Source organism: Sciurus carolinensis, chromosome 8 (assembly GCF_902686445.1).
Source record: "Sciurus carolinensis chromosome 8, mSciCar1.2, whole genome shotgun sequence".
Lineage (NCBI taxonomy): Eukaryota > Metazoa > Chordata > Mammalia > Rodentia > Sciuridae > Sciurus > Sciurus carolinensis.
This window is the reverse complement of record NC_062220.1, coordinates 135,486,076-135,504,113: the sequence shown is the minus strand read 5'-3', so window position 1 is coordinate 135,504,113 and position 18,038 is coordinate 135,486,076. Positions and strand designations below refer to the sequence as shown.

The following is an 18,038-nucleotide window of genomic DNA, read 5'->3' as shown; positions in this document are numbered from 1 at the left end:
GAGTGGGCGAGAGCAGAGCCGAGGTTGGCTTGTCCAAAACAGAGCCTGAGCTGGCCCCTCTTGCCCGCCGGGGTCCTTCCTGGATGCTGAGCGTGGTGGCTGTGGTCACCGCCTTCTTGCACACTAAGTACGGTTCCTAAGTTACTCTACGTGAAGTTTCTCTGATGCCATTTTCATCTCAATTTCACCAGAGGGAGGAAAAAGAAAAAAGCACATAGGCGTGCCCTGGTCCTGCTCCTCCCGGGGAAGGGTGGCCTCGGTAGGTGTTGACTCTGCGATTTCCAGGAGCTCGTTTTGTAGAGGGGGCTGAGGTTCAGGAGGGAAGGGCTCTGTGATCAATTGGTGATGTCTGCCACGGGCATGGGAGGGGTGGAGGCAGCAGGGGTGCTTTGCAGTGGGCCCTGGGCCTTCGGGCCACACTGGACAAAGAGGTCTTGGCAAACAGATGGAAGTTCTGAGGACGGAAGAGACCCAGGCAAAGTGCCACCCGTAGGACAGTGTGACTGCCAGTGACGCTGAGATGACCAGAAAGGAGCCTGGACGGAGGCAGACAGGCAGGAACAACCCATTCCATGGGAACAACCATCTTGCAACTTCAGAATTTGTCCCAGGCATGGCTTGGCGGAGAGCAGGTCGGCACTGGCCGTCCATCGGAAGTGACAGCTGACCCAGCACATGAGCCAGGGTCCGCCCCAGTCCTCTTCTCCCTCCCCAGTGGGCACCGACCTAGGTAAGGTGTTCGGAGACGAAGCCACAGCTCCGGGCCAAAGGCAGCGCCCGGAAGCTCAAGACCACATGTGGACAGACAGCTCCACGGGAGGGACCCGGCCGAGGAAGCCTGAGCCGCCTGTGCTTCCCCAGCCCGTCATGGCCACTACCGTTTGCCAGAGCTCATGCCGGTTCCAGGAGGCCCCAGCGCTTGACTCCAGGCAGCTGCATGGCCCATGTCACACCCCAGCATCCCCCTCAGACAGAGCCACACCCCGGACCCCCTAGACGCCTCTCTCTTGCTGTGTGACCCGGGGCAGGTGACAACCTCTCTGACTCCCCCGCCCGCCCTCCAGGGTGCGACCTTCATAGGAACTCCTGGTGTGGGAGAAACCAAGTGCTTTGCCTCCAACCCAGCGCCGCGTAGAGTGCTGGATCCAGCGTCAGGCTGAGTGTCCCCCGCCTAAAGTGCTGGGACCAGAGCGTCCCAGATTTGGGGATATTCGTGTCTGCGTAGGAGGTGTCTTGGGGACTGTGCCCGCATCGAAGCACAGAGTACACGACTGTGTCCAGCATTCCTGACACACAGAGCCTGAGGGAACTGAAAGGATATTTTCCGTGCACCTGTGTTTTGACGGGATCACCACCCAGGGTCAGGTGTGGGAGTCTCCACTCGCGTCAGCGTACCTGAGCGCAAAACGTGCACTGGGAGCCTTTCAGATTTCAGATTGTCGGGTCAGGGTTGCTCGGCCTGTGCAGATGTCATTTACTCTTCGTGACTGGCGGCTCTGCACTGACTAGCTGTGTGGCCTTGGATGAGTTTCCTGACCTCTCTGTGCCTCAGTCACCTCATCTCTATTGTGGGGATGGAAATTTTACGGTTGGACGTCTTCCACTTCACACTGTCCATCTTTACACCCTGCTCTCTGCCCAGGAGGCTGACTGTGTGCATTTTGTGTGTGAATGTGGTGCTGGGGATGGCATCCCGGGGCACTTTGCCACTGAGCCACATCCCCAGCCCTTTTGATTTTGAGACAGGGTCTCACTCAGTTGCTTAGGGCCTCGCTAAGTTGCTGAGCTGAGGCTGGCCTTACGCTTGCAGTCCTCCTCCCTCAGCCTCCAGAATCACTGAGACTACAGGTGTCCTGTGTGCATTTTAACACTGGGGCTCCCGTGTCCAGTGTCTTCCAGGTGGCTTCAGCCAATGGCGACCCCACAAGAGCTGCCGTGACAAACTGCTACAAATTTGGTGGCTTAAAACAGCACGAACTGACTCTCTCATTCCTCCAAGGTCAGAACCCGACGTGGGTTTCTCCAGGCTGAAGTCAGGGTGGCAGGTGGCGAGGGGCTTTCTTCTCCATCTGGAGTCGGGTGGCTGCTGGGGTCCTCCTCGTCTCTTTCTCTGACCTCCCTTCTGTGGTCACATCTCCTCTGACTCTGGCCTCCCTGCCTTCCTCTTCTGAGGACCCCGTGATTCCACCGGGCCCGTCCAGATAATCCAGGACCGTCTCCGCATCTCCGGGGCCTTCACTTAATCCCATTGAGTCCCCTTGGCCTGGTCAGGTGTCTTCACAGGCTGTGGGATTGGCAAGGGGACCTCCTGGTGGGGGGCTCCTCGTCTGCCCGCCACACCTGGCTGCCTCCCTTCGGGTCACGCCAGGTCACTAACCGCTGGACACTCACTGACCCGTTGAATCTGTACGACATCCTGTGAAACGGGTGCTGTTGTCCTTCGTGCCTTCCTCAGGTGCGGAGGGTCAGTTCCCAGCCCGGGCAGCTTCGCGGGCAGCTTCCTGCCCAGGTCTGGCCCGCGCCTTCTCCCCGCCTCTGAATCTCCATGGCGGCCAGCTCTGTCGACCAGGGCTCTCCACCGGACCCCCGTGGCTCCCCTCCACCTGGCCCTCGCCTTGGTGAACAGCACAGGTGTCCAGCGCTCCTCGCTGCCTGGTTTTTGTGTGCCAGGCCCTACTCAGACTTCCCCTGGGTGGGGAAGAGATGATGAAGGTCCAAGGCAGGCCTGGCCCGAGGCTCAGTGAACACTGGCCGCCATGACGACCTCTTTTTGTTTTGGTACCAAGGACTGAACCCAGGGACATTCTGCCACTGTCCCTCATCCCCAGCTTTTTTTTTTTTTTTTTTTTTTTTTTTGAAGCAAGGTCTTGCTAAGATACTGAGGCTGGCCTCAAACTTAGGATCCTCCTGCCTGGGCCTCCTGGGTTACTGAGATTACTGGTGCACACCCTGTGCCCAGCTGATGATCATCTTTAATCACTACTCTGCTCATTATTCCTGCCCCTGCTTCAAGGTGGGCAGTGTCCCCATTTTATAAACAAAGACATCAAGGCTCAGAGATCCCTGCAGACACTTGGCAGATCCAGGATTTGCACTCAGGCCTGCCTGACACCGCATTCAGAGTGGGTTAGTTCACTTTGCATCTCTATGACTTAAATGCCTGACAAGGAGAATTTAGAGGAGGAAAAGTTTATTTGGGGCCCGCAGTTTCAGAGGTTCATTCTGTGTATGGCCGACTCCATTGCCCTGGTCTGAGGTAGGACAGAACATCGTGGTGGGAGGGTGTGGTGGAGGAAAGCTGCTCGCACGGCAGCCGGAGAGCAGAGGGAGAGCACACGAGGAGCCAGGGACGAGATGTGTAATCCCGCAGGGCGAGGCGGTGCACGCCAGTAATCCCAGCAACTCAGGAGGCTGGGGCAGGAGGATCGCAAGTTCAAGGCCAGCCTCAGCAATTTAGGAAGGTCCTCAGCAACTTAGCAAGACTCTGTCTCAAAATAAAACAGGCTGGGGATGTGGCTCAGAGGTTAAATGCCCTGAGTTCCATCCCTGGTACCAAAAAAAAAAGATATATAGTCCCCAAGGGCACACCCCAGTGACCTCCTTCCTCCAGCCACACACAGCCTCCCTGCCTGCAGTTACCACTCAGTGTAGAGTCCTCGCAAATTACTGATCCGTCAAATGGTTAAATCCACTGATGAGGTCACAGCTCGATCACCTAATGGGTGTCCAGTTCCCTCGCTGACGCCTGAGGGGACAGCTCATGCAGACTCTAACAGGGGTCCTCCTCCAGCCATCTGATCGCTGAGAACCCTCACGGGCTGCACTGGCCCCACGGCCCAGGGAGAAGCTCCCGGGCTCTCCTCCTCCAGCATCCGCTCCACCTCCCACCACGTGGGACAGCGAGGGTGGGGAGCCACACGGAGCTTTCTGGTCAGGAATGGCCTGTGGCCGTCACCTGTGTAGACAGAGTGGGCCACCTCCTGCTAGTGGGACAGCAGGCCCTGGCCACCCGCAGGCGGTGCCTCCCTGCCCTCGCCCTGAGCACCGGCTGGGAGCTCCTGGCCTCCACAGCCAGCGGCATGGGGCCGGAGCGCGGCCGTGTGCTGGGAGCAGGCCGCCAGCAGAGTCCTCGGCACTCTCGTCAGGATCAGGAGCGGCTGCAATGGCAGGCCCTCGGGGGCACGTCCACGGCCGGTCGCTTCCTTGAGTCCTTAGCCCTGCCCTTGCACCCGGCCCGCCCCCTGTCCACACCTGCAGGAATTAGGCCACAGAGTGGTTGGGTGGCTTGCCCAAGGCCACACAGCCCAAACGCGAAGCACAGAGTCTCCTCTGCCCTGACCTGGAATCCCTGGGCCACAGCCAGAACAGGGCCACCCCCAGGTCCTGCAAAGAGGGCTGTCGCGTGAACCCGCTGCTGAAGTAGACTGAGGCCCGAGAGTGCGAAGCCAGGCCGGAGCCTCCCGAGGGAAGCGCTCAGCAGGGCCGCGAAGTAAGGATACACTGGAGTCTTTCCCAGAAATGGCCTCGGGGAGGGGCTGGGGAGATAGCTCAGGCGGTAGAGCCCCCGCCTCGCAAGCACGAGGCCCTGGGTTCCATCCCCAGCTCCGCAAAAAAAAGAAAAAGAAATGGGGGCTGGGGCTGTGGCTGTGGCGCAGAGGTAGAGCGCTCACCTAGCGTGTGTGAGGCCCTGGGTTCGATCCTCAGCACCACATGTAAATAAGTGAATAAAATAAAGGTCCAACATCGAAAAAGTATTTTTAAAAAAAGGCCTTGGGGCTCCCGTGAGCCTGGGCCGCTGTCCCGTTCCGGGCCCCTGCGTGTGCCTCTCCGCGCCCCGTTCCTCAGGCCAGCTGCTTGGAGGTGCCTCCTGGTCTCTTCCTTGCTCCTTGCAGTCTGGAGGCAAGCCACGCCCACTCTGCCTCCTGGTGACTCTGAGCCCGCCTCCTCCCCACCCCCGTCCTTACCGTGGGCAGACCCAGCCCTTCCCAGGTGTACCACTCCTCCTCCTTCTCTTCCTGCAGCCAGAGGAGTCTTTCTAGAAACACTTGACCCAGTTGTCCTTCCTGCCACTTCCGCTCACTTCCCCACAACGTAAACCCTGCTTTCCTGGAAGCTAATGAATCTAGCTTGTTTGTGGAGGGGTCACCAGCGTCTTCGATGCTTTCAGAAGCATTTGCTGTATGTGGGTGTGTGTGTCTGTTCCAGTGGGTACGTGGGGTGGTGCGTGGATACGGAGGGACATGGATGCCCTGTGTGACTGGGTGGCAGGTAGGTGGATGTGTGGATCGATCCAGAGGTGGGTGGGGAGTGCACGGCTGGATGGGGTGGGGAGGGAGAGAGAGATGGGGGATTACAGAGTGGACGGATGGGAGAATGCATTAGTGCATGGGTGGATGGGTGGATGGAGGGGTGGATGGATGTGTGGATGGGTGGGTGGATGGATGGATGTGTGGATGGGTGGATGGATGGATGAATGGGTGGATAGGTGGATGGATGGGTGGATGGGTGGAGGAGTGAATGGGTAGATGGATGGACAGGTGGAGGGGTGGCTGGGTGGGTAGGTGAGTGGATGGTTGGGGGAGGGAGGGAGAGAGAAATGGGGGATTAGGGAGTAGACGGATGGGAGAATGCATTAGTGGATGGGTGGAGGGGTGGATGGATGGGTGGAGGGGTGGATGGATGGAGGGGTGGATGGATGGATGGATGTGTGGAGGGGTGGATGGATGGATGGATGTGTGGATGGGTGGGTAGATGGATGGATGGGAGGATAAATGGATGGATGGATGTGTGGAGGGGTGGATGGATGGAGGGATGGATGGATGGATGGATGTGTGGAGGGGTGGATGGATGGATGTGTGGATGAGTGGGTAGATGGATGGATGGGAGGATAAATGGATGGATGGATGGGTGGAGGGGTGGATGGATGGAGGAGTGGATGGATGGATGTGTGCATGGGTGGGTGGGTGGATGGATGGGTGAATGGATGGGTGGATGGAGGGGTGGATGGATGGATGGATGTGTGGATGGGTGGGTGGATGGATGGATGGATGGATGGGTGGGTGAGTGGATGGATGAATGGATGGATGGATGTGTAGATGACTAGTCTGACCAGTTGTACAGTGAGAGTTTGGATTCCATTTTCAGCTCAGCTCTTGTGTGTGGTAGGTATCCAAACAAGTCTGTCGTGAAAACCAAAATCTACAAGCAAAGGACTACCCACTCCCCTCTGCTAGGAAATGCCATGAAGGAACTTTCTAAAGAAATTTGGTGGCCAAGCTAATGGTGATCTCCATGGCTGATACTGCCATCAGTCACCAGGAGTCAGACAGCCTGTCCAGCAACACCATTCCTTCTAGAAACGTTGGCCGAACCCCAGCTGTGGGCCAGGCTCTGGGGAAGGCATGGTGGTCCTCTCAGGAACCAGGTGGACAAATCCCTGTCTTCATTCAGAACCTACTGGGAGGTTGTCCCATTCGATCCATCTGCAGAGGTAGATGCTGCCGATACCTCTTTCCAGAGAGGAAACCGAGTTAAGTAACTTGGCAAAGATCGCCCGCCCAGGGAGACCATGCAGCAACCACGGGCACAGTGGACGTGCGGTCAGCCCTGGAGGGGGCCCGGCTCCCCACCCCCGCCCGCCCCCTGCTTCCTTCTAGCATCAGGCTCGCGAGGCTCGGGCTGCTGTCTTTTGCCAGCCCCAGGCGACCACGTCCACGCCCGCCCATCCTAGGTAGTTCCTGTATGTGGAATCGTCGTATGCGACCTTTGCCCCGGTTGTGGCGGGATCCGCCTTTCAATCCTGTTATGGTCGAATCATATTCCGTTGTATGCAGAGATCATTTATTGAGCCACTTACCCGCGAGTTGACGTTGGGCTAGTTCTACGTTTTAGCTGCTATGACTCGTGCCGCCGTTAGTGCTGCGTGTACAAGCATCTATGGAAACACAGATTTTTCTGGGAAGATACCTAAGCCTGGGATTTCTGGGTCGTAAACTGTTGCCCACAGAAGCTGAAATGTTTTACCATCTCACCAGGAGAAAACCAAGCAGTGAGAGGTGAAGGAAGTAACCCAAGGTCACACAGCTTATGATTGGCTAAGCTGGGATTTGAACTCAAGACTGTCCAACTCCTGTCATTTGGCCCTTCTCCTTCCCTTGTGAGTTCCCCACATTTGTTTGGGGAATTCCTCAGACAAGTCCCCACACACCCTCTAGGTAAGACTCCCCCAAATCCAGGCCAAAGCCACCTTACTTCTCTCTCCTTCCAACAGTGCTACCCAGATGAGGGGGAGGGGATGGGCCTTGACACCCCTTCCCTGCGCCCCCGAGGTGTGGGTGACAGTTATTAATGCCTCCCTGGCAACCGTCCATCTCCCTCTTTTTGATTATTATTACTTTATTCTGAGAGATTAATGTGCCGGGTCAGAGCATAGTCCAGCCTGGAAGAGGCGATGTGAATAGGCCCCCCCAAGATAAATTGCAGGCTGGGAAAAGGTTCACAGCCCTTCCTTGCCTGTCTGAGTGCTCTGGAGAATCCTCATCAATCCTTGTCTAGGAGGAAGAAAGGGACAGGTCTTCATCTGCAGCTGGGGTGGGGCTGCGGGGAGACACATCTGTCAGGGACCCCCTAATGGCTCACAGCACAGCTGTTCTTCCCGGGCCTCCCGCCGTCCACTGAGAGGGTGGGTGGTTTTTAATATTAAATTATTATGGTGGAAGGTTTTAGTGCTGGGGTCTGCTGGATGGCCCTGTGTGTGAGGTGCCTGAGCCACCTTGCCCGGGGACTCTGGGAGTCTCTGCGTCCTCCTCCTTGGCTTAATCCTCCCTCTACCAGAGACGCCAATTCCCATGTGGCTCCCAGCATGAAAGGGTCTGTGGGAGCCTCACACCTGGGCCTCCAAGGAGAGCCAGGCTCTTTGGACGGCCAAGATGGATTAAAGATGGCGGCCGGGGAGCTTCATCCTCATTCTCCAACCATCACCCAGGCGGCTGGGAGTCTCGAGCTGCCACTTGTCATTTCGAGTCGAGATGGCTTTTCTGTAACTCGCACATCTTGGGCTTGTTGGCTCTGCCTCCTGCCCCACCTCTCCGGCTCTCCGCCTCGCTTGCTGGGGACCCGCGACCCTGGGGCTTGGGGGTGCATCCTCCTCCTCAGGCCTTGGCACTGCTGTTGCCTCTGCCTGGGGCAGACTTCCTCTGCTGTCCGCTGGGCTGTCCCTGTCACAGCACTCAGAGCCTGGCTCCAGGGTCACCTGCTCAGAGGGGCCTCCCCGAGCACCCTGCTGAAAGTGGCCTTCCCACCCTGCAATATTCACTGTCACTTGGGTCCCTCCTGGTGTGTGCCGGTACTGACGTGCCTTGGATTGCTTTGTCCGTCTTTCTTTCCTGTCTCGCCCCCCCTGCCAGGAGGTGAACGCCATTTCTGGAGATGTTTCTTTGGGTGCGGCGGCTGGTGGGGAAGGTGCAGGTGGTATTTACCGCACGTCGCCAGGTGAGCTGCCAGGCACAAGACGGTTGCGTGACTGAGAATTATGTGGCCCCAAATGTCGGTAGTGTTGAAGTGGAGAAACTGGGTCAGAGGTCGCCGATGGCCCTGGGACAGCTCCCCTAACATGGTTAAATGGTGTCCCTCAAAATGTATGTTAGAGTCCCAGCTCAGAATGGCTGTATTTTGTTGTTACTGGGGTTTGAACTCAGGGGTACTTTACCACTGAACTATCTCCCCAGGGCCCCTTTTTAAAATTTATTTTTATTTTGAGACAGGGTCTCACTCGGTTGTTGAGGCTGGCCTCGGAACTAGTGATCCTCTAGCCTCAGCCTCCCAGCTCACAGGGATTACAGACCTGGGCCACTTTGCCTGGCTAAATGTGGCTATATTTAAAAATAGGAACATTAAGCAGGCGATTACATTAAAAGGCAGTCATTAGGGTGGGCCCTAATGAAATATTCCTTTTATGCCAAGAAGACATTTGGACATAGACTTGTACTGACAGAGATGATGTGAAGACACTGTGAGAAGGTGGCCAGCCTCCAGCCTCCAGCCCCGGGGAGAGGCCTCAGAAGCAGCCAACACCTTGGCCTTGGGCTTCCAGCCTCCAGCACTCCATTATGTTGTTGAAGCCCCCCAGGCCTTGTTAGGGCACCCTAACAAACTAAGACACCCACAGGCCCATTTGCCCACAGTTCCCTGCCTTTAAAGAGGATTTTTGTATCTCTTCAGATGTGCCCCAATCTTTGACCATTGTTGAATTATTCATTATTATTTATTTTGTTAATAGGAAATATAATCATAGGGTTCAAAGTTCAAAACATCAAAAACAGTGTATGGTATGTAGTAAAAAGTCTCCTTTCCTGTCCCGAGACCCATTTCCCCTCCTGGGAGATAAGACGCTGCCCCTGGATCTTTCGCAGCCATGTACACACAGAAGCAGTTACACCTGCGTGTGCTTCCTGCTCACCCGCGGCATCCAGGTAGCGGCCGTCCACGCAGCCGCACTCTGCTGGCTGCAGTCACCCACCTCGTCTGTCCTGGAGATCGTCCCACTTAAACACAGAAAACTCGGCGTAAGGGTTGAAAGCCCGGGCCCCGGAAGCAGGCAGCTTGCGTCCTGCCCTGTCTGAGAATCCCGTCCCCATTTTCCAGCTATGTGACCTTACCAAGGCCATCTCACCTCTTCTCGCTTTTTCTCATCTCTAAATTGGGAACTAGTAGACACACACACACACACACACACACACACACACACCTGGCTCAAGTTTTCAGTGACCACAAACTTAATGACTTAAACTGCACCCATTGATCAGGTCACAGTTCCGCAACTGAGAGGTCCAGGCAGGCTGGACTGGAGGTCAGAGGTCTCCTAAGAGCAAAGTCAAAGCCTGGGCCAGGCGGTGCTCCTGTCTGGAGGTCATAGACACAGGTCCCGCCCAGGCTCTTCAGGTGTGGGTGGGATTCGATTCCACGTGACTGCAGGTCATCCTCAGCTCCTAGAAGCCTCTCGCCGATCTTTACAAACGGCGGTTCCACCTTCAGGCCAGAAGTAGGATCAGGTCCTGCTTTGCAGCTCCCTGGCTTTCCCTTTTGCCTCCAGCCAGAGAAAACTGCTTTTAAAGGACTCAAGTGATTGGATTAGACCCTCCTAGACCATCTCCCTTTTCACGAGCTCCAAACCACTGATGTGTAACCTTGATGCCATCTGTAGAACCCCTTTTGTCACCAGCCCCGTAACATCATCCAGGTGTGCTGCGTCACCACGGTCACAGTCCTGGGCATGAGGCAGGGAGGTCGTGGGAGTGCCCATCATACAACCTCGAAGGGCACTGGGAGGTCGCCACCATGTATCTCGTGGTATGCAGCACATGCGAGCCTTTTCAAAAGCAGCTTTGTCACAGATTCTTTTTTTAGCACTAGGGATTGAACGCAAGACCTCACACACGCTAGGCAAGTGCTGTACCGCTGAGCTACATCCCCAGCCCTTCTTATTGTACTTCGAGACAAGGTCTTGCTAAGTGGCCCAGGCTGGCCTCAGACTTACGATCCTCCTGCCTCAGCCTCCTGAGTAGCTGGGTTTACAGGTGTGCACCACCACACCCAGCAAGGGAATTTTACGGGGATTCCTTTATGGATACCCATATGAGTTTTTATTTTGGAGCCCCCTTTGACCCATTGAGTCTCTCCAGGACTCAGCTTAAGTGTGCTTCCCCCCAACCCTCCTTAAGCTAAGGCGGGTCCCATTCCTGTAAATTCTCAGGAGCTCCTCCTCTCTCCCAGCACTTAGCACACTGCTCTGTAATTATGTGGTCAGGCCCTCCCCCACTGGACCGTAAGGCCAAGGGGCATTTGCAGGTCTGTCTTGTTCACTGTATAGCCCACTTCTTTAAAAAGTCCTTACAGTGATTCTTGGGAGGCTGGCCAAGTTTACTTCAATCCATTTGACAGGTAACATAGGCTCAGAGAGGCCAGCTGGATTGTCAGGGATCACCAAGCCTGTAGGTGGCAAAGTAGGATTCAAACCCAACCTGAGAGCTAAGACAAAATAGCAGCTAAGGTCCCATGGCTTATCTTCCTATTTGTATATTTATCTACCATCCAAAATCTGCTGTTTGCATTATTTCATTGATCTTCTCAATAGCACTCTGAGATAGGTACTGTTGTTATTCCCATTGTACAGATGAGGAAACTGAGGGCCAGTGAGGGAAAGGCACCCAGCGGGTAAGCAGGAGAACCAGATGCTGAGCCCTACAGGTACTCTGTTAGCAGCTGTTACTGGAGATGTTGACCCTCTTGTGGTGATGGAATCTCAGTGGAACAGAACAGAAAGCCAGCAACAAGGACACTAATCGTTAGCAATACTGACATTACCTAACATTTGGTGGGCATTATGCCTTTAAGAAAACTTACCTCCCTCTCTGTCAGTGCCTAGAATCTAGAGTATGTAACCAGGAGAGAGAGGCGAGAAATTGTCTCTGGTGGCGCCGCAGGGTCACAGAAGGGGCACACATTCTGAAATTAAACTCAGGTTCAAATTCTTCGTCCACCCCTTTCTGCCTCTGGGATCTTGATTACCCTCACTGAGCCTCAGTTTAAAGTGGGATTAGCAGGACTTACCTCTTCACACTGTTATGAGGTCAGGGACCGGGTGGTTAGTTAATTATTAGTGAATTATTGTTGTTCTAGGGAAGATGGAAAGCACTAGTCATCTGTTCATAGTTTAAATCAAGCAAGAAAGTCCTAATCTAACCAAAATCTGGATGGGACAAAATATAATTTATGGACCTGTCATTCTGAGGCTGTCAGGAGATGTTAAGAGCCATTTTCTTAAAAGGAGTTCCATGGTCACATAACTGAGATGCTCTGCACCTTGTCTGCGCTCACGTTAGCACAGGAAAGGCTTCAGAAGCCTGTGGTCTTCCCTTTCACTTGGTTTTCTCTGACATTTCCCAGCTTCTCGGTCTCAGATCCCTTTCCCTGAGGAGCCTGCGGTGCTACAGAATCTAGGCCAGGGAGCAGCAAGCTCCAATCTGTGGCCCCGTCGTTTGTTTCTGTAAATAAGGTTTTACTGGAACACAGCCGGTACCCCTTCACTTACGTATGGCCTGTGACTGCCTTTGTGCTGCCGTGGCAGAGTTGGGTAGTGGTGACAGAGGTTGAAAAATTGAAAGAAATCCAAAATATGTATTGTATGGTCCTTTAAGAAAAAGGTCGCTGACTGTGAAGTGAGCTTGAAGAGGCGGAACTGGGAGCAGTGTGGCCACAAGCCAAAGAGTGCTGGAGGGAACAACCGCTCCCTTAATCATCTTCATAGGGAGTGGGGCTTAGTCAACACCTTGATCTTGACCCAGGGAAACCGATCTCCAACTTCTGGCCTCTGACTGAGAGAGAGTGGATATCTCTTGTGTTGTCACACCATTTGTGGTGACTCGTTAGTATCCATCACAAGAAACTGATAACAGTGGTCATGCCCCTGTAGTTATCAGAGAAGGAGCTTGTCCCTCTCTCGCCAGCCACACCCATGGCAGCAGAGGAGACATCTGGTCATCCTGTGCCCGGTGGAGGCTGTGAAGCCCTAGGGAGTGGCTGGCACCACCTGTCTCTTGGGTGGTGCTTTATTCTCGTTCCCCCTCCTCATTCTGTTTGGCCTTCATTGCCTGTACAAATCTGAGACTTTTCATTTCTAGGTTATTTCATAATATTTTTAAGTTATGAAATATTGGGCTGGGGAGATAGCTCAGCTGGTAGAGTGCTTGCCTCACAAGCACAAGGCCCTGAGTTTGATCCCCAGTACCGCAAAAAAAAAAAAAAAAAAAAAAAAAAAAAAAGAATTCTGTATAAGTTATGAAATATTACAAATGTACCAAAAAGGATATACAGTAGCTCTCTGTATCTCTAACTCAAATCTAAAAGATATTAATCTTACCCATATTTCCTCTTCTTTTAAAGAAATGAAAACCCACCCAACTGGCCCCACTTATATCCGCTGTTTTGTTTCCGTTGGCATTAATTAGGGCAAGCCAGGCACTGTTGCCAACATCAGAGCCTCAGTGGCAGAGCCCAGCTTTACTGCTCTCTCACCATAGTCTGGTGCAGGTCAGCTAAGATACTGTCTGCTCCATGCAGTCAATTAGGGATCCAGGCTTCCTCCCTGGGGCAAGACCACCCTCCCATACGACATCCCTGGGACTGGTGTTTTTCAAATTTAGAAGTACATAAAAATCATCTGGAGAGCGGTTCACACTGATTCCTGGGCCTCCCCTCTGTGATTCCGATTTCCAGAACTCCTGGTGCTGCTGATGTAACTGGTCCGTGGACCACACTTTGAGTAGCAAGGGGCAGGGACCTCATCCTTTCCATAGGAAACTTCACACTGAGGAGGGCAATAAGGAAGGAGAGCCAGGAGAAGCACCTGGAAAGTTTTAGGCACCGGGAAGTAATGCAGATCCACTGCATCCTTGTTCCCTGTTGGCTGGGACTCAGTTAGGAGGCCCACCTAACAGCAGGGCATTCTGGGAAACCTGTCCTCATGCAGGTCTGGGGAAAACTCATTGGGATTTGAGACAGTATCTCTGCCACATCCTCTGAAATGCATTTGTTCTCTCTCCCACCGTAGAAGTAACCACTTTAGTTACTTTGCTACACATGTATATCCATAAACAAGACACAGTGTGTTTTTGTACATAACAAATTAACCCCATTGATACTGTGTGCACATCATTTTGCAGTGTTACATTGTATTTTGGAAGGTTTCGTACCTCCACTCCAACTGCGCTCCCTGGACTGGCGATCTCAGCAGCATCAGGCACCAAGTTAGAAATGCACATCCTCAGACTCTACGCCCGAGTCAGCAAGTCAAGGGCCGGGGCCTGGCCCTGGCTTTAACAAGCCCTCTGGGTGATCTGACCCCGCTGATCATTACTCACAGGGGGAGCTCTAAGTCTCCTCTTATTCTTTGTAAGTGTCGTAGAATTTCCCAGGGTCTAGCCATCCAGTCCCCTCCTCCCTGCTGTAAGCCGCTAGACTCTTTCTTTAACGTTTGGCTGTCATGAACGGAACCATAATGAACGTCTGCACACAAGCACAGAAGTCTCCCTAACAACCTAGAAATGGAACGGCTAGATTCTAGGACTGACTGCCTTCGGTTTTACCTGGAATCCTCGGGCTCGGCAGGTCCCTTGCTGTTAGATTTGTGCTTGCCTAGCAGAGGCAACTGGCCTCCGTGGGAAGGCCACTCACATCCTGTATCAGGCAGGTCCTCCAGAGAAGCAGAACTCGTGTACACGAGAGGTTTATTTCAAGGAGTTGGCTTGCGTGACCGCAAGGACCGGGAAGTCTGACGTTCACAGGGCCAACTGGGTCGCAGTCACAGGCAGGAGCCGCTGCTGCAGCCTGAAGCACAAGTATTTCTTCCAAGAGAAAATCTCAGTCTTGCGCTGAAGGCTTTTCAGTGAATTAGGTGAGGCCCACCCAGGTGAGAGAGGACAAACTGCCACCTAAGGCACCTGACTATGGGTGCTCACATCACAAGACACCCTCAGATGGCCACACTTAGATTGGGGTCGGGCCTGGCTAACTGAGCTGGCTCAGAAACCTGACCCTCAGAGTCCCCCATGAAAGCAGGCACCACCTGTGGCGTCGAGGCCAGTGCTTCACAATGTCAAGACCTATCCAGTCCAATTATTAACATTTTAAAAATCAAAAGTGGTGGTTGAGTGAGATCAAAAACCACTTGATTTTTCTCCTACTAGCTGTTGCTGTGAAGAGCAGCATTCTAGATTTCCGGTTAGCCTTTGTGTCCTGGGATGAACTCCCCTGGAGCATGTGGACTGGGCTTCTGGATTCTACATGCTCCTGTTTCCTTAAGATTTTTGCACCCATGTGAATGCATGTTCCTCCCCGTCTGGGGGTGACTTCCCCAAAATGCTCTTGTGCTTCCACTCATTTCATTCTCTACTACTCAGTGACCCTAACTGCCTGGCAGACCAGGACATCCTCTTGTAGCCCAGTGCCAAAGACCTAAGCAAAAGTCAGAATTCTTACTTTGAAAGAGGAAGGGAAGAAGGGCACTAGCTGTCTGTGTTCCCCAGATGTTTGTTTAGCCCTTGTTTATAGAGGAAGGACCCAGGCTCAGCAAGGCATGTTACCTTACCCAGGGTCACACAGTAAGTCTGTGTTGAAGCAATGACTTGAGAGGCCAGATCTTCCAGATGCCACAGGAGATGCCCCCAGGGGCCTATGACAATAGTAGAATAATGGACATTACATGTAATACAGTGTAGTAGTGATGGACAGCTACTGTACCTGGTACTGTCCTGAGCGCCTCCTCTGCCCTGACTTATTTCATCCTCATAGTGCCCTACAAGGTAGATACTTATCGCCCCTAGTTTGCAGATGAGGAAACTGAGACACAGAGAAGGTAAGTGACTTGCCAAGTTTGGTAAGTCAGTAGCAGGGCTGGGACTTGAACTCTGGCTTCTAGTTCCAGAATCCACATTCATTCTGGGGTAGGAGGCAGTACTAGAGATGGAACCCAGGGCTTCATGCCTTCACTGTACCACTGAGTGATATCCCCAGACCCTTTATTCTTTATTTTGAGATAGGGTCTTGTAAGTTGCTGAGGCTGGCCTCAAACTTGCAATCCTCCTGTCTCAGCCTCCAGAGTCACTCGGTTACAGGCCTGTGCCCCTGTGCCCTGCCAAAGACATATCCTTAACCTCTGCCCAGCTGCTGCCTTTCCCCACCCGCAGGCTGCTGCCCTCCGCCACAAGGGCCGTGGCAGCAGCCACTAGCTCTACACCATGGGAAACGGAACCACACCCTGCCAAGCAGGCACCGCTCGCTCCAGCTTGGCCTCCTCAGACCCACACCTCCTCCCTCAGCTACCCGGCACCCCCTTCTCTGTCTCTGGGGTCCACACATCATTTTTTGTTGTCCTTGTGTTGTTTTCTTGCCTTCACTCCGTTTCCTGGAAGACTCTCAAAGGCTACATCCTACCGCCAAGGGACCCAGCAGGGACAGGCCCGCGGGCACCTGGGAGTTCCTGACCCGGCTCCGCTGGTGCGGGGGAGGCTGCCTTACTTACTCATCTAGCTAGTCCTGCCCAGCTCCACACCTCCCAAGCTGTTGCTCCCCACTGGGGAAGATGAAAAACGGCCCCAGACAATGGGAGACAAGGCATGCCACATGGCCCCGCAGTTTAATTTCCTTTAATTCATTTTATATTGAACCAAATGATACTGTTTGTTTTTAATGGCAAACACTCAGCGCGGAGGAGGGGCGGCCAGGCCTTCTCCTGGGGAAATTAGGAACACAGCTGCTGTTTAAAATCTCACTCCCCCTCCGCCCCACCACCCCACCTCCACCCCACACCCGCCCCAGCCCTGGGCCTTTGGAAATCCACTTCCAGGTTGAAAGATGATAACTTTTACCAGCTCAGATGGGCGCTGTCTAGAGAAGGGCCCGACTCCACCCCAGCTGGCACTGCCCCCAGCAGAGGAGCCTTCCGGGGCCACCCAAGGCCCACCCTTCCCTGGGAATAACTGGGTGCCTGGGAAAGGGGCCCGGCTGTGGCTGTTCTGGGCGCCTGGTGTCCTCATCTCTGGTCACGCTGGAGAGGTACCCAGCCCAAGAGGTCTCGCCCAGTGCCCTCTCCCAGGAAGGGGAGAACACAGGGCTGGGCACAGTGAGAGCCGCGCACACGCGTTCCTTCTGCTCGGGAAGCACAGCCAGGGCCCCGTCCTTCGCACCAGCGTCCACATGTTAATTGACCCCCAGGGAGGCAGGTGCTCGGGCAAGATGGGGAAACGCAGGCAGAGGCCAGGCTCTTGCACTTCTGCTCTGAGGCGTCTGGACTCGCCCTTCCTGTGGCTGAGAGGTCCAGTGCTTCTTTGAGGCCTGAGACAATCCAGAATCTTCCCAGAGCCCCTCCTGCCCAGGCAGGCTTGCATCTGTTGCAGTTCGTACAGGTCAAGGGAACGTGAAAGGACAGCCAGCCTGTGGAAGGTCTGCGGGCCTCGGCCCACCGTGGCTTTGGCAGGGGCCAAACCCAGACGATTAACACCCACTCTGGACTTCCTCACGGCAGGACGCACCCCCACCCTCTTGTTCAGAGACTCCTGGACCCAGGAAGACGTGCTCCACCGACAGAGACGCTGAGGCCCTGAAGTGACCGCTTCCAGGTCACGTGGCATATCCTCGCCTGCGTTCACTCTGCCCACTTTGGATGCCAGCAGAGTCAGGCACTGTGCTGGGCAGACACGGCCAGGCCCAGGACTCAGGCCAAAGCACTCAGTGCAGCGGGGGACAGACGGGAAGCAGTAACCGGGGCCCTGTGGGAAAACAGAAGGGACCCCAGGCCGGACCCAGCGAAGCCTCCCGGGGAAGGTGACGTCGGAGTGCGTGTCAGAGCCCGAACAGGCGCTGCAGGCGGCTGGGCCAGAGAGGCGCGCAGGGCGGGGAGGCGGCTGGTGCGCGTCTCTGCAGAGAGCTCCAGAGCACCGCGTTCCCACGAGACCGCGCCCCACGCGGGCGGAGGCGACGTCTGTCCTGCGTTAGCTACTGGGGACACACAGCAGGCGTGCGGGCGCCGAGGGAGAGCCACGTCAGGAGCTGGTGTGGGAGCCCCGCGTCCTCGGCTCCCAGGTCCCACCTGGGGGTGCAGGGCCCCCACCTCTCTGCAGGGATCTGTGAGCCAACCAAGTGCTCTTCTTCAGCTGAGTGACCAGGGAGGCTGCCTGGCCCCACAAGGTGGCCCCGGGATGTCCACCTCACCTCCCGGCTCCTGCCCGGCTCCTGGCCGCGCTCTGCGGGGCGGTGGGTGGGCAGCCCTGCTACCACATTCTCCCAGACGTTCCTCCTTCCCTTGGGGCGTGAGGGAAGGAAAGAGGGTCAGCCTCGAGACGCCCAGGGAGCCCACCAGGGACAGTCCCCAAGTTAGACCTACCTGAAAAGATGCCAGCATGGATTTGGGCTCGGGGCCTGGAGTCGGGTAGCTGGGTTTGAATTCTGATTCTGCCACTTCCCAGTGTTGCCCCTGGCCAGCTACC

General features: G+C 54.9%; 1 protein-coding gene across 5 annotated transcripts in view; it reads left to right on the top strand.

Moving 5' to 3' along the window:
• Window positions 1-18,038, top strand: part of Rnft2 (ring finger protein, transmembrane 2) — a 68,307-nt gene that overhangs the window by 21,238 nt on the left and 29,031 nt on the right. The window lies entirely within an intron of this gene.